Below are 18,118 nucleotides of genomic sequence, written 5' to 3' on the forward strand. Positions count from 1 at the left end.
CATCAATGAGAAGCAGTTAGCAGGAGACAGTGTTAATGAGTATATAATTTGTGAAAAGGCAAGAGAAATATAGTCACCTCGTAAAGGAAAGCACTGGTACCAGTGCTGAAACTTAAATAGGTAAGCATCTGGGGTCTTGGAACGGATTAAAATGATTTACATTATTTCTTATGGGGAAAATTAATTCGGTCCTCGACCAATTCGGTCCTGGAACAGCCTTCCAGAACGGATTGTGTTCGAGGACCGAGGTTCTACTGTAGTTTGTTACGTGGGTTGGCCTTTGTCACCTGATGTCAGATCTTCATGCTGCTCAATCTCTGTCAGCCTTCCTATTGTTCCTTAACCCTGATGTCACACTATGGCCTTGTCCCATGTCTGTATATTGATAACTGCTTTCTGATTTTAGATTACAACTCTTGTATAGAATCTTTTATGTGGGTCAGCTTTCGTTACCTGACGGCAGTTCTCCATGCTGCTCAATCTCTGGTAGCCTCCCTATTGTCCCTTAACCCTGTCACACTATGGCCATGACCCATGTTTTTTGGTCTGGCTTTTGCAACCCTACCCGACATCCACACCTATTTTCCACACCCATTTGTCATCCTTTCATGGCCAAACGATGTCAGCCTAGCCCTCCTCATCACACCTCCATACACTCCAGTCCATCCTTCTAAATTCTTCAGTCCTAAACTTAGCCCCCTCAGGCCTCACTTTTATGGACGCACTACACATCCATTTAATGTTAATATCTGTATGTTTGAGTCTACGAACATCCACCTTTATTGCCCAAATCTTGCAACCATAATGCATTATTCCTTAAACATGCCACATATAAACAGAATTTAAGGGAGCTGCGTAGACACCTGAGTCAGCTTATTTACCGATGGTCCTGCCAATGTATCCTAACCTATGTCCCCCACACCCCCCCTTGATTACCTGTGATTGCCACTGGATCAATGTTCGAAGCTCCCAATTCTTATCGAACCAAAACTTACACCCTAACCTATCCCAATCACGTGAGACCTGTTGTCCTAAATGAGACCTGTTGTCCTAATTAATCTGTGAAAGAACTTTTAAAAAAAATGGAGGACCAGTGCCAGTGTGGTAATTTATTTATTTTTTTACTGTACTTACTTTGTTTTTATTGCTGTTCAGTAATTTTTTGAAACTACCTTTTAAAATACTATTACAACCAATTGAGAATTCAAATTTCCCCCAGTTTTTCAAGTTCACTATAGTTAGGTTTTCATTTGAAGGAACTGGTCCAAAAAAAAGAGATTGTGGGTGTGGCTGCGTGCAATTCAGTGACCCATTGCAATAAGGTAGGAATGAGTCTCCTTGGTTACTAGACCTATTTTAACATTTTCATAGAAGTAGGATAGATGAGATAGAGGAGGAGGAATAGGAGGGATGAGATGGAGTAGGAGAAGGAAGATGAAGGGAGAGTGGGAGAAAAGACTGAAAGAGGGTTGAGAGGGAGATAAGACATGGAGAGGGCGAGAAAGAATGGGTAGAGGGATGAGAGATGGTGGAGATGAGATTGAGGAAGGAGAGATGGAGAGGAGAGAGTGGGAGAGAAGAGACTAGAAGATGAGAGAGAGGGGAAGGTGAAATTGAGGGATGAAAGAGAGAGGGGAGATTGAGGGAGATGGGAAGCGAATGGATGGAGGGTTGATGGAGATGGAGAGGGACAGGAGATGAAGAGATGAGTGAGATGGAGAGAGAGAGGAAATAGATGGATGATTAGATGGATTATATGAGGATGATGTGGAGGAAAGGGCATCCTGATGGTGCTGGAGGAGCAGGGAGACCGAGGATGAGATGGAGGTATACGAGTCGGAGAGTGGACAGCCAGTTGACGAAAGGACAAGTTGACATGGAGGAGATTAGTTTATGGTCATCCCTTTTGGGATTAAGGCTACAGATAGTTGAATACATGCTTAGATTTCAGATATTTGTTTACCATAGGCTATATACTAAATATAGAACAATTCTCGGTAATCCGTTTTCACTGGTCCATAAGGTAGGTACGCGTTTTCTATGGTCCATGAATACGAGGTTAATAATGAAGGTAAATTGCTAATTGGCTCTTTCCTTTCTTCCAAGGTGTCTCATATATTTTTCTCTATTATTTTTATTATTAGTATTATCAATCAGACGGTGGGTTTGTGTCGCTATAAAAAAATTTCGGAAGGTCCCGGATGTTCTGCTCGGGGGATGCTGGCAGCCATGTTGTGTGCGGTGATGGGGGATAGGATGCTGGAGATGCTGCTGGTTTTCGTCAGATTTGTCATCATCGAATGGCAAGACGTCCAAAAACGGGTCAAAAAGTCTTCAAAGAGTCCCAGGAGCAAGAAGGAAGACGGTGACATAGTGTGGACATCGAAATAATGGGTGTACGCCATTCAAGGTAAGCGTCTGTTCAAGGTAAGCGTTTGCTCGTCACTTTGCTGGCGCCATGCCTTTAACGAAAGTACAGGGTGAATAATATTTGTGAAGATGATATGCAGGCTCTTATGATATTCTTGAGTGTGATTTGTTCAGTTTTGGCAGTGAATCTTGTGGCAGTGTGGTTGAGATTAAGCTTAATATAGGGTAATTGTTGGGGCACCCTGGGTTACCTGATGTGAACCCCGTAGATTGCAAACTTACCTTTTAGCAGGTAACCTCCATGCTTTTGAGGGATCTGGTATTACTGTTATTATTATTTTTTATTATTATTTTTTTTTATTATTATCATTAATTAGACGTTGGTTTTATATCGCTGTAAATATATTCAGGTCCCGGATGGTTACCTGACGGAGGGGACAGCAGCCGTTTTGAGACGATCCAGCTGGTGTTTCAAGTCAAATTTGTGGGTCAGCGGATAGCAAGCCGTCAAAAAACAGGTCAAATAGCGTTCCCTCACACCCAGGAGCAAGATGGAGAACGGTGACATCGAAATAATGTGTATAGGTGAACCATGAGGTAAGCGTCTGTTTGATCATGTGTCTGCCCCATACCTCGAGTGAAATATTATGATGAATAATATTTTTGAAGATGAAATACAGGTTATGATGACATTTTTTGTGTGATTTATTGAGATTTGGTGATTTTTGTGACTATAGTTTACCATAATGAAGCATATTGATGTGACCCCGGACTTGCATTAATTTGAACCCCGTGGACTGCTGGCTTAAATTTACCTTTTTCGACAGCCTCTGCATTTGCGGGATAGGGAGGTAGTTGTGGGACATTTGTAGGCCACTCCACTGCCTGGTTATGTCAGTGTCACCACATGAGGGCACCCTGAACCTACCCAAACTGATTTCCTTACAATTTTCTTTTCTTTTATTATTATTAGTATTATTATTATTATTATTTTATTATTATTATTTAGGAAGAAGGCCTTTTTCTTTCTTTTTTCCAATTTTTACATTACCCTTTTGTTCACAGGTTGGCCCAGCAGTAGTCACTTGCCTGTGGTTAATAGGTCTTACCGATTGGATGAACTGGGATATTGCAACAACCACAAATGACACGCAGTTGGAAGTTAAGTATCTGGCAATTTATCTATCTTGTGTGTAATATATATATATATATATATATATATATATATATATATATATATATTTTTTTTCACTGTTAAAGTCATTGATGAATATTACTCATTGGAAGTAGAATTTAAGGCTGAAAAATATGAGAGGGGGTGCGAGCTGGGGGAAGCGCAATGAAATGGCAGGGGACAGGGCGACATGGAGGCGATTTGTGTGTGGCCACGCATTATGGGATTAAGGCGTCTAGCAATAGATAGTAGATGCAGGCTCGATATATTGGATCTGTGGGCAGCGTTTTTAATTGGATATATTTATGTTGATTTTTTTTTTCCAATTTTTACATTACCCTTTCTTTTCACAGGTTGGCCCACCCAACAGGAGCAATTACTTGCCTGTGGTTGATGTGTCTTATCGATTGGACGAACTGGAGTATTGCAACAACCACAAATGACACCCAGTTGGAAGGCAAGTATCTGTCTGTCTATCTATCTATAATTTTTTTTTTTTCATAAAGTGATGAATATTACTCACTGGAAGTTAAAATTTAAGGGTGATAAATATATGACAGAGGGGATGTTGATTTTCTTTCCAATTTTTACATTACTATTTTGTCCTCAACATGGTGCGTCAGGAGCAATTGCTTGCCTGTGGTTGATGGGTCTTCTTGAAAGGACAGACGGGTACCACAGCTGCAAGTGACGCCCTATTGGAAGGAAAAGTATAACCTATTTTATAATGCTTTATATATATATATATATATATATATATATATATATATATATATATATATATATATATATATATATATATATATATATACTATATATATATATATATATATATATATATATATATATATATATATATATATATATATATATATATATATATATATATATATATATATATATATATATATACATATATATATATATATATATATATATATATATATATATATATATATATATATATATATATATATATATATATATATTTCAATTTCTCTCTCACTCTAAGTCATTGATGAATATTCCCCATTGATAAGCTGACCGCAAATAAATCCTCCAAGTCACTCTGTCCCCTGCCATTTTGCTGCCCTTCCCCCAGCTCACATCCCCTGTCATATTCCTTTTTTTATTTTCACATATTAAACCTGTTTTTTGAGCTGCTTTTGTTAATTTTAACATTATTTCAGATTGGACATGCATCAATGGTCTCCCCGTATGGTGAAGTGTGAAAGCCGTGGCCTGTTTGGATTTCGTTTGCCTTGGGGTGGCTCTCGTCTTTTTTGTTTCTGAATGGCTTTATGAAGGAGTTCCCTGCCAGGTGTGTGTGTTTGGCTGACTCTTGATTACCTGCTTGTTTATTTACTTACCTGCTTATTTATTTATTTTTTTACAGCTTGTTTACTTAATTTACACATCTTTCTTATTTGCCCACACTTCATTACCTGCTTGCTTATTGACTTACCTGCTGGCTTATTGGTTTACCTGCTTGCTTGTATATTTATCTGCTTTTTTTTTGGACACCCACTTGTTTAATTTACGCTTCTTACTTATTTGTCGACAGTTACCTGCTTGCTTATTGACTTACCTGCTTATATATTTACCTATTTGCTTTTTTACATACCTGTTTAGTTGTTTATATGTATTTTTTACTGGCATAGTTCCCAATTTTTTACCTCATGTCATTTAATCATTACTGTAAATTACAGCACTTCATCCTTGCCCTAGTGCTTTATTTTCATTTATCAACAATTAACATTATTATTATTATTGTTTTGCACAGTTACATGTTCGTCAGCAATTGTCATTTATCCATTAACATTATAGTACTTCACCCTTGTCCTAGTGCTTAATTTTTATTTACCACCAAATTATTATTATTATTATTGTTATTTTGCATTGTTCTAAGTTTATTGTCATTAATATTATAGCACTTCACCTTGTCCTAATGCTTTATTTATTTTGCAGGTACCCTCGAAAAATACATGCTGATGGCCTGCGTGCAAGAGGAAGCCAGCCAGGATTCCTTTGACTTGGAGTGTTAGTATATGAGTGTTTGGCTCATTTCACTTACTATTTGTCCGTTTTTCATGCATTCTGATTTATTGATTATTTTGTTTAATAAATTTGTAATTATTATTTTGATGTACTTGCAAACTATAATTTGGTCTTATCATTGTTATTAGGATTATTACCATCATTATTATTATTTTTCCATTTGTTTTGCGTGTTTTAGTGTTCTTAGTGTATTCTTGCTACCTCAAACCTTTTTTTTTTTTTTTTTTTTTTTTTCCCCCTCGACTTTGGGCATAGGCTTCACAGCCTGCTCCCAAGGCCCAGTAGTCCTCCTACATATCACACACCCCTACATGTCACCACTTCGGCACTAACTAAACAATGTTTATTAAACTGAAGACATATAGTGAAGAATACTTGGAGGGAGTGCAAGGACAATTCCTCACAGAATAATTGAAGTGTATTATTGTTATTATTAGTACTATTATTATTGTTATTGTTTTTTTCTTTATGGAAGAGCTTGGTGGAGTTTGGTGTACGAAATCCTCATAGAAGCATTGACGTTTTTATTATTATAGTTATTGTTATTATTGCTACATATTTTTGAATGGAAGAGCTTGGTGAAGTTTGGTGTAGGAATTTTCATAGAATCATTGAAGTGTATTATTTTATCATCATCATCATTATTATTATTACAATTATAAATTATTATTGCTGTATATTTTTGTATGGAAGAATTGGAGCTAGGTGTAGGAATGGAACACTGCCTTAGTGTTGGCAACTTGTCTTTCTTGGGGTTGGCAACTTGTCTTTCTTGGGGTTGGCAACTTGTGTTTAGTGTTGGCAACTTCTATTTATTGTTGGCAACTTGTCTTTCTTGGTGTTTCTTTCAGTCTTGTTGTACCCATTTCTTTGCCAAAGAGTTTTTTCAAGTTTGTTAGGGGACATAGCAAAGAAGTTAGAAAGCCACTGCCCTCCTATACAGCAGACTATGCCGTAGAAAAACGTGTGTAGTCTAGTTAGGGCCGTAGGAGTTTTACTAGTTGTCACTTGATGTAATGCAGTTGAATAGTGATGTTAGACTAAATTTGCAGAATATCTAATTGCTTTACGATTGGTTGTCATGATGCTATGCAGTTGAACAGTGTTGTTAGACTAAATTTGCAGAATATCTATTTGCTGTACGATTGGTTGTCACGATGTTATGCAGTTGAATAGTGATGTTAGACTAAATTTGCAGAATATCTAATTGCCAAATGATTGGTTGTCACTTGATGCAGTCCAGTTGTACAGTGATAGACTAAATTTGCCTTGAACAATACATACAGTGGCCCTGGTTTTAATATTTTTGGCTGTAATGTTGCTTAAATTATCCAGCTTTTGTTAGATGGTATCGGTATACAATTTTTAAGTAGGTAAAGGTATAATTCATCTGTTTTCACGTGATAAATCGAGTACTGCTAGTAAGTTATGGCTTCGTTGAATTTGATGAGCTTTAGTTTAGAGACATGAGTGTCCTTGGTTACTAGTCAAATTAATTCATAAATCCAACTACACTTTGCCACAAAGGTGAAAGGGATTAGGGATATTTGTCAGGTTGGAGTAAATGCACTTTATATATTTTAATTATCATTATTTTTTTTTTTTGGTGGATTAAGAACTCTGATAGAATTGCTTTGAGGTAGCATGAATAAAATGTGTAGTTGATGTAATTAAATGGATAGAGTAAATAAGGTTTATGCAGTGTAAGGTGAATGAATTATATGTTTTAAATTTCCTGTTGGATAAAATAAAAGTACAAGTTGATGTACAGTATATTATGGTTGTGGTAGAAATAAATGTATTATTTTTCATTAATTTACATTTAAATTTAGGTTGGTGATGGAGTGGTTGCAGTTAGTGGCGATGAAGACCAGACCAGACCAGACCCGAGACCTGATGTTGCAGGATTGGCACTGTCTTGTATTCAATGAAGATTTCTTTTTCTCTCTCTTACGCCCTCTACCCACTTAACCTGACGAAGGTCTGGCAGTGTCTAAATTCGTGCCTCTCCCCCACGGCATGCAGATTGGAGTGATACCCTGTAGCTGCTGGGAGAAGCGGGATTTAGGCCTGTTTGTCCGGGCTTCGGGTTCTTCTTTACCTCTCCTACTAAAGCCTTTCACCCACTTGCCCTGGTGGACGACATCCGGCTGGATTGGTTTCTGGCCGGAATCTGAAACCTCCCGGAGGTCCTGTTGCGCACTCAGGAGTGTGGATTCAGGCCCGACTCTGGACTGGGGCAACTGCCGAGCCGCTGGGGGATCCCGTGAGCGTGCGGGAGCACCCTCAGTTAGGGGGTCGCAGAAAATTGCTTAGAAGTCGAGCCTTCTATAATCGACTGGCGTTGGTAGGGCCACCCAGCACTGGCACAGGTCGGGCTGGAAGTAGGGAGTAGGGTGTCAGGCAGGGTGTAGGAGCGGGCGGCGTAGCTTCCTGCTCCTACAGTTAGGGTATAGGTGATAGGTTCCTCCCACTGCCCCAACACGAGTTCCAGGATAAGCGCTTTGGATAGTACGAAGGTTTGGTCACCGGAGCTAATTCCCATTGGACGTGTTCCGGCCTAGGTTGGCCAAACCATAGGCAGGCAGGCAGTAGGTCACTTAGGGACGATTAGCTAGGTCCCTCCAATGACCCAGCGGCACCCATCCAACCATACCCACACACACACACACACACACACACACACACACACACACACAATCATCCACACATCCCATTGGAGGCATGGTGACTCGGACGTAGAGTGCCCGACTCGTAATCGCGAGATTGAGCCTTTCATGGGTCACCGTTGCCAGGAGTGGTAGTGCGCTTCTGTAACCTAGCGGGGCTATATGGCCATAGTTGCCTAGCTCAGGGATGATTAAATCCTTCACACACCCAATCACATACCCATACATGCACACCCACAGCCACCCATCCACACACCCATCCAAGCACACCCACCCACCCAGCCAAACCAAACCCACCCACACCCTCCTCAGCCAAACCCCAGTACCCACCCACCACATCTGATGAAATCAACCCCCCCCTCCAGCCATACCCCCGTACCCACCCAACCCATCTTAATCAACCCCCCCCCCAGCCAAACCTCTGTACCTACTGTACCCACCCCACCCATCTAATGAAATCAACCCCCCCAGCCAAACCCCTGTACCCACCCAACCCATCTAATGAAATCAACCCCCCCCCCCCAGCCAAACCCTTGTACTCACTGTACCCATCTAATGAAATCAACCCCCCCCCCAGCTAAACCCCCTGCACCCACCCAATCCACTTCATCAGATCATCCCTCCTGTCCTGCTAAACCAAAACCACTCACACAAACCCAACCAAACCCACCCTCAGACATTTACTAATCTGCCCACCCACAGCCACCCACCCACCCCCTGACCCACGACCATGTACCCACTCACAGCTGCCCACTCAGCCACCCACCAACATCCAACCACCCTCTGTCTACCCACAGCCACTTATCCACCCATCCACCTACCCTCACTCACCCATCCACCTACCCTCACTCACCCATCCACCTACCCTCACTCACCCACATGCTCAAACCCATACCCAACCACACCTAAACCAACACCCATTTACACACTCACCTGCCCACAATCAAGTACACCTACCAATACCCACAACCAATTAACACCCACCCAGACCCACACACCCAACTACCACTCACCCACACCCACAACCAGCTACCACCAACCCATATCCACACAACCAACTACCACCCATCCACATCTACACCCATCCGTCCATATACTCACACATTCCCAAACCCTCATGCCACAACTATCCCAACCACTCGCCTACCCACACCCCCCCACCCTCCCTGCAAAACCCAACCACCTACCCACCCTATAGCTCACACCCACCCACCTACCCACCCTATAGCTCACACCCACCCACCCACCCAGCCCTCATCACCCATCTCAATATCCTTCCATCCTCTGCTTTTACTCGCTCATTCTTCCAAGACTCCCCCTTGTGCACTCTTTTCATCTCCTTTCAAAACATTTTCTTATTCTGACGAAATTAATTCTCAGTCAACCGCCTACCCCACCTCACATCTGCTGCCACATTAGCATCACACATAGCCTTTCTTGCCCTTTTTCTCTTTTCCTTATACGTCTCATATGACACCTGATCCTTCCTCTGCAGCCTCACCTCATATGCACGTCTCTTCTCAGCCACAGGCATACTTCCTTGCACCACCATTCACTTCCCTTTCTTATCCCACCTCTCATCTGCTGCCACATTAGCCTCGCACAGCCTTTCTTCCCGTATTCCTCTTTTCCTTATACCACTCATATGATCTCATCCTTCATGTGCGGCCACTCTTCATATGTACTTCTCGTCTCGGCCACAGCCATACTTACTTCCTCCCACCATCATTCATTTCTCTTACACCACCACCTACTCGTCTCACACCACACGTCTTCCGCTTGCTCCACCACAGTACTGTTAAACAACTGCCACTCCTCCACACTGCCATTCTCCTGATCTTTCACTATATTCCACTCATATTTAAGTTTCTCCTGATGCTCAATCATTTTCTGTCTCTCATCCAGATCATTTTCAAAACCTCCCTGCCACGCCTAACTCTCGTTGCTGTTATCCATATCTTACCTACTCTGAACTTTACCTCCACCAGGTAGTGATCACACCCTTCACCCTCCCCTCTGAATACTCTCACATCCAACAATCTTGCTATTACATTCTGGGACACAACCACGTAGTCCCTATCAACAACCCTTCCACCCTCCTGTCTCACCCATGTGTACTTATGTCTTTCTTCTCAAACAAGGTATTTCCAGTCACTATCTCTTGCTTAACACACATCTCTATCATTCCTTCCCCATTTTCATGTCTTCCAGGCACACCATGCATACGAACTACACCTTCAGGTGCTACACTTCCCACTCAAGCAGTCATCTCCCATCATTACCACATTCTCATTTGCTCCAAAACTCTGCAGACACTTATCATCATTCCAGAAAGACTCTCTTCTGCATCCGTTTCACTACCAGGCGTATGTGCACTCACGTTCAAGTTTCGCTTTCATCCACCTGACAATCTTCCATTCATACTTCCATACTTAAACTCACCTTTCCCTTTTATCTTTGTTTCACTCAAAGCTAACACATCCAACTTTCTTCTCCCAATCTCCTCCCTTTTTGCCTCAATCGTACTACATCCATGCACATTCATAGACCCAGTCTTTAGGGTACGGGGATAACTCAGTCCCCCATCCCTTTCTCTTCCCACGTACTCATATCCAACACTCCACCCACATACCCATATCAAACCACTTACCCACACCCACATACATCCAACCACCCACACCCACATACATCCAACCACCCACACCCACCACATATCTACTCACCCACACCCACCACATATCTACTCACCCACACCCACCACATATCTACTCACCCACACCCACATACACCACCCAAACACCAACATCTATTCGACCTCCCTTATCCAAACACCAAACATTCACACCCACTCACATTTATTCCACCCACCCATCCCTACCTCGCCCACACCCACCCATCCCTACCTCGCCCACACCCACCCCTACCCTCACCCACCCCTACCCTCACCCCACCAACCCACCTTTACCCTCACCCCACCAACCCACCTTTACCCTCACCCCACCAACCCACCTTTACCCTAACCCCACCAACCCACCTCTACCCCTCACCTTACCTACGCACCCTCCCCTCTCTCTCTCTCTCACATACACACACATCCCTCCTCCCAGACACCCACCCACAGTCACCCAAATCCTCCCACCAAAGGCCACCCACCCACATCCAGATACCCACATTGACCCACCCACCAGTACCCACATACCCACATTGACCCACCCACCAGTACCCACATACCCACATTGACCCACCCACCAGTACCCACATTGACCCACCCACCAGTACCCACATTGACCCACCCACCAGTACCCACATTGACCCACCCACCAGCACCCACATTGACCCACCCACCAGCACCCACATTGACCCACCCACCAGCACCCACATTGACCCACCCACCAGCACCCACATTGACCCACCCACCAGCACCCACATTGACCCACCCACCAGCACCCACATTGACCCACCCACCAGCACCCACATTGACCCACCCACCAGCACCCACATTGACCCACCCACCAGCACCCACATTGACCCACCCACCAGCACCCTTATACCCAACCCATACTCCCACCCCATCCACACACCAACACCCGCAACCCACCTTCATCCCTACATCCCACTAACACTTCTCTACCACACCCAACCCCACCCCTCCCCACGCATCCACCCCTACCCCTCCCCACGCATCCACCCCTACCCCTCCCCACTAACCCACTCGTATCCCTACCCCTAACCCCACCCCAAAACCCACCCTTATCCCCATGCCCAACAGTCCTATCCCCACCACCAGCACACCCCTATCCCCACCACCACCACCACCACCAGCACACCCCTATCCACACCACCACCACCAGCACACCCCTATCCACACCACCAGCACACCCCTATCCACACCACCACCACCAGCACACCCCTATCCACACCACCACCACCAGCACACCCCTATCCACACCACCACCACCAGCACACCCCTATCCACACCACCACCACCAGCACACCCCTATCCACACCACCACCACCAGCACACCCCTATCCACACCACCAGCACACCCCTATCCACACCACCACCACCAGCACACCCCTATCCACACCAGCACACCCCTATCCACACCACCACCACCAGCACACCCCTATCCCCACCACCACCACTACACCCCTATCCCCACCACCACCACTACACCCCTATCCCCACCACCACCACTACACCCCTATCCACACCACCACCACCACCAGCACACCCCTATCCCCACCACCACCACCAGCACACCCCTATCCCCACCACCACCAGCACACCCCTATCCCCACCACCACCAGCACACCCCTATCCCCACCACCACCACTACACCCCTATCCCCACCACCACCACTACACCCCTATCCCCACCACCAGCACACCCCTATCCACACCACCAAGACATCCCTATCCCCACTACCAATTAACCTTTATCCTCACCCCAACCTACCCATATCCCTACTCCATCCTTAATGACACCTCCAACCCCGCCCTATTCCTGCCCCACACACCCACCTTCGTATCTTTCTAGCCACCCATCAAACAACCTACCTACTTACCCATCATCGCACCCACCCACCCTTCCACACCCACCGACCAATCCACTCACCTACCTATCTATTTCACCACCCATCCATCCAGTGACCTACCTACCCACCCAAGAATGCACTCTCACCCATCCAGCCACCCACTTACACCCTTCCTACAGTCTAAGCACCCACTCACACCCAACCATTTATCCACCCACTCACACCCTTCCTACAGTCTAAGCACCCACTCACACCTTTCCTCCCATCGAACCACTTTCCCTCACTCGTCCATCCAGCCACCTACCAACCTATCTATCTGTGTACTTACCTTCCCAGCCTCCCTACTACATACCTACATAGTTACATTCCACCTACCTACCTATCTATCTGTGTACTTACCTTCCCAGCCTCCCTACTACACAATTACTTTTATTCCCAGCCACCCTACTACATACCTACATAGTTACATTCCCAGCCACCCACGAACCTACATGCCTACCTTTCTTCCTACACATTGACCCAGCCACCCACCCACTGAACCACCCATCAACCCACCATTTACCTATGTACCAATCTTCCCAGCCACCCATCCAAGAACCCATGTACCCACTCACCCACCAAACCATTTAACCCATTACACATATGCAGTCATCGAAATACCTATATTTATCCACATATCCATACTCATCCACCTACCCCCATCTATTAATCCACCTGCACATACTGACTGACAACCATAAATACACATCCTCACATTTACACCCACCTCTAGTCCTACCCCCACCCACGGACATTCACTCTCACCAACCCAAAATCACATTCATCCAACCTCCACCCACCCATGACAACCTATCTACTGGTACACCCATTTGTATACCCACAACACCACACCTACACCCACCGAACTGACACTACACCAGTACAGCCAGACCCACATCCATCCACCCACCTACCTATCCTCCACCTTACTAACGTTTAGCGAGACCCCACTCACCCACCCAAACCCAGATACTCATCTATACACCCATCCATTCAAAGTTATCCACCCGCTGACTGACGTACACACACAAACACATAAAACAACTCAGCCACATACCCACTGACACCCATTCACCTACCCAGCCAGTGACCCAACCACCTACATCCACATTAAAACCGACTCAGTCACACCCCAACACCGACCCTATCCACCCACCCTTGTCCCACCAACCTTAATCTTCCGAAACCCACCCACCCACCCATCTTTGGTACAGACACACACGTGCACACATTTTCAGTGTCACACACAGACCATACACCTCTTCATACAGAGACATCCTCAGTGTCTTACACTGACCATACGCCTCTTCATACAGAGACCTCCTCAGTGTCTTACACTGACCATACACCTCTTCATAGAGACATTTTCATATACATGCATGTATATATATACCCACTTCATAAAACTACTCACTTCAAGACATACACCCACCAACAGTTCATATGATGAATCATGTACCAGACTCATTGGAAAAAAATAACATTATTGTATGAAGGAAGTGATAAATGAAAAATTTATTGTTCCAATGCAGTTATAACGTGAAACATCAGTGAACATGTACTTTTACATCCATAGACTTGTGCAAGTTTGGTTACTCTACTAGATCTCGCGCATAGATAGTTTGCAGAACCTATCTTTAAAAATTCATTTAGACTTGTGTTTTGAGTCAACTGTCATGAGCTATCAATGCCTGTGGCGCTTTGTTATGGCTGTGGGCGGCCACAGCCATAACAAAGCGCCACAGGCATTGATAGCTCATGACAGTTGACTCAAAACACAAGTCTAAATGAATTTTTAAAGATAGGTTCTGCAAACTATCTATGCGCGAGATCTAGTATAGTAACCAAACTTGCACAAGTCTATGGATGTAAAAGTACATGTTCACTGATGTTTCACGTTATAACTGCATTGGAACAATAAATTTGTCATTTATCACTTCCCTCATACAATAATGTTATTTTTTTCCAATGAGTCTGGTACATGATTCATCATATGAACTGTTGGTGGGTGTATGTCTTGAAGTGAGTAGTTTTATGAAGTGGGTATATATATACATGCATGTATATGAAAATGTCTCTATGAAGAGGTGCATGGTTACTATGTGACACTGAGCATGTCTGTATGAAGAGGTGTATGGTCAGTGTAAGACACTGAGGATGTCTCTGTATGAAGAGGTGTATGGTCTGTGTGTGACACTGAAAATGTGTGCGGGTGGGTGGGTGGGTGGGTTTCGGAAGATTAAGGTTGGTGGGACAAGGGTGGGTGGATAGGGTCGGTGTTGGGGTGTGACTGAGTCGGTTTTAATGTGGATGTAGGTGAATGGGTGTCAGTGGGTATGTGGCTGAGTTGTTTTATGTGTTTGTGTGTGTACGTCAGTCAGCGGGTGGATAACTTTGAATGGATGGGTGTATAGATGAGTATCTGGGTTTGGGTGGGTGAGTGGGGTCTCGCTAAACGTTAGTAAGGTGGAGGATAGGTAGGTGGGTGGATGGATGTGGGTCTGGCTGTACTGGTGTAGTGTCAGTTCGGTGGGTGTAGGTGTGGTGTTGTGGGTATACAAATGGGTGTACCAGTAGATAGGTTGTCATGGGTGGGTGGAGGTTGGATGAATGTGATTTTGGGTTGGTGAGAGTGAATGTCCGTGGGTGGGGGTAGGACTAGAGGTGGGTGTAAATGTGAGGATGTGTATTTATGGTTGTCAGTCAGTATGTGCGGGTGGATTAATAGATGGGGGTATGTGGGTGAGGGTGGTTTGATGTAGGTGGATGCGTATGGATATGTGGATAAATATAGGTATTTCGATGACTGCATATGTGTAATGGGTTAAATGGTTTGGTGGGTGAGTGGGTACATGGGTTCTTGGATGGGTGGCTGGGAAGATTGGTACATAGGTAAATGGTGGGTTGATGGGTGGTTCAGTGGGTGGGTGGCTGGGTCAATGTGTAGGAAGAAAGGTAGGCATGTAGGTTCGTGGGTGCCTGGTAGTGTAATTATGTAGGTAGTACTGAGCCTGGGAAGGTAGGTAGGGATGGGAAAGATGATAGTAAGTTGGTGACTGGGAAGGTAAGTACACAGGTAGGTTAGTGGGTGGCTGGGAATGTAACTATGTAGGTATGTAGTAGGGTGGCTGGGAATAAAAGTAATTGTGTAGTAGGGAGGCTGGGAAGGTAAGTACACAGATAGATAGGTAGGTAGGTGGGTGAGTTGGTAGGTGGCTGGATGGACGAGTGAGGGAAAGTGGTTCGATGGGAGGAAGGGTGGAAAGACAGGGATGTAGGTGTGAGTGGGTGCTTAGACTGTAGGAAGGGTGTAAGTGGGTGGCTGGATGGGTGAGAGTGCATTGCTGCATGGGTGTGCGTAGGTGTGTGGTTGGAAGGGTGACTGAGTAGGTAGGTCACTGGATGGATGGGTGGGTGTGGGAGAGTGGGTAGGTGGTGAAATAGATAGGTAGGTGAGTGTGGAAGGGTGGGTGGGTGCGATGATGGGTAAGTAGGTAGGTTGTTTGATGGGTGGCTGGAAAGATAGGAAGGTGGGTGTGTGGGGCAGGAATAGGGCGGGGTTGGAGGTGTCATTAAGGATGGAGTAGGGATATGGGTAGGTTGGGGTGAGGATAAAGGTTAATTGGTAGTGGGGATAGGGGTGTGCTGGTGGTGGTGGTGGTGGTGGTGGTGGGGATAGGGGTGTGGTGGTGGTGGTGGTGGTGGGGATAGGGGTGTGGTGGTGGTGGTGGTGGTGGGGATAGGGGTGTGGTGGTGGTGGTGGTGGTGGGGATAGGGGGGTGGTGGTGGTGGTGGTGGGGATAGGGGTGTGGTGGTGGTGGTGGTGGGGATAGGGGTGTGGTGGTGGTGGTGGTGGGGATAGGGGTGTGCTGGTGGTGGTGGTGGTGGTGGTGGGGATAGGGGTGTGCTGGTGGTGGTGGTGGTGGGGATAGGGGTGTGCTGGTGGTGGGGATAGGGGTGTGCTGGTGGTGGGGATAGGGGTGTGCTGGTGGTGGGGATAGGGGTGTGCTGGTGGTGGGGATAGGGGTGTGCTGGTGGTGGGGATAGGGGTGTGCTGGTGGTGGGGATAGGGGTGTGCTGGTGGTGAGGATAGGGTTGTGCTGGTGGTGGATTGGGGTGTGCTGGTGGTGGGGATAGGGGTGTGCTGGTGGTGGGGATAGAGGTGTGCTGGTGGTGGGGATAGGGGTGTGCTGGTGGTGGGGATAGGGGTGTGCTGGTGGTGGTGGTGGGGATAGGGGTGTGCTGGTGGTGGTGGTGGGGATAGGGGTGTGCTGGTGGTGGGGATAGGGGTGTGCTGGTGGTGGTGGTGAGGATAGGGGTGTGCTGGTGGTGGTGGTGAGGATAGGGGTGTGCTGGTGGTGGTGGTGAGGATAGGGGTGTGCTGGTGGTGGTGGTGAGGATAGGGGTGTGCTGGTGGTGGGGATAGGACTGTTGGGCATGGGGATAAGGGTGGGTTTTGGGGTGGGGTTAGGGGTAAGGATACGAGTGGGTTGGATAGTAGTGGGTTAGTGGGGAGGGGTAGGGGTGGATGCGTGAGGATGGGTGGGGTTGGGTGTGGTAGAGAAGTGTTAGTGGGATGTGGGGATGAAGGTGGGTTGCGGGTGTTGGTGTGTGGATGGGGTGGGAGTATGGGTTGGGTATAAGGGTGCTGGTGGGTGGGTCAATGTGGGTATGTGGGTACTGGTGGGTGGGTCAATGTGGGTATGTGGGTACTGGTGGGTGGGTCAATGTGGGTATGTCGGTACTGGTGGGTGGGTCAATGTGGGTACTGGTGGGTGGGTCAATGTGGGTACTGGTGGGTGGGTCAATGTGGGTACTGGTGGGTGGGTCATAGTGGGTATCTGGATGTGGGTGGGTGGCCTTTGGTGGGAGGATTTGGGTGACTGTGGGTGGGTGTCTGGGAGGGATGTGTGTGTATGTGAGAGAGAGAGAGAGAGGGGAGGGTGCGTAGGTAAGGTGAGGGGTAGAGGTGGGTTGGTGGGGTTAGGGTAAAGGTGGGTTGGTGGGGTGAGGGTAGGGGTGGGTGTGGGCGAGGTAGGGATGGGTGGGTGGAATAAATGTGAGTGGGTGTGAATGTTTGGTGTTTGGATAAGGGAGGTCGAATAGATGTTGGTGTTTGGGTGGTGTATGTGGGTGTGGGTGAGTAGATATGTGGTGGGTGTGGGTGAGTAGATATGTGGTGGGTGTGGGTGGTTGGATGTATGTGGGTGTGGGTGGGTGGTTGGATGTATGTGGGTGTGGGTGAGTAGATATATGTGGGTGTGGGTAAG

The sequence above is a fragment of the Coenobita brevimanus genome, chromosome 99 (assembly GCF_032717465.1).
Source record: "Coenobita brevimanus isolate Jiangsu-jjx chromosome 99, ASM3271746v2, whole genome shotgun sequence".
Taxonomy (NCBI): domain Eukaryota; kingdom Metazoa; phylum Arthropoda; class Malacostraca; order Decapoda; family Coenobitidae; genus Coenobita; species Coenobita brevimanus.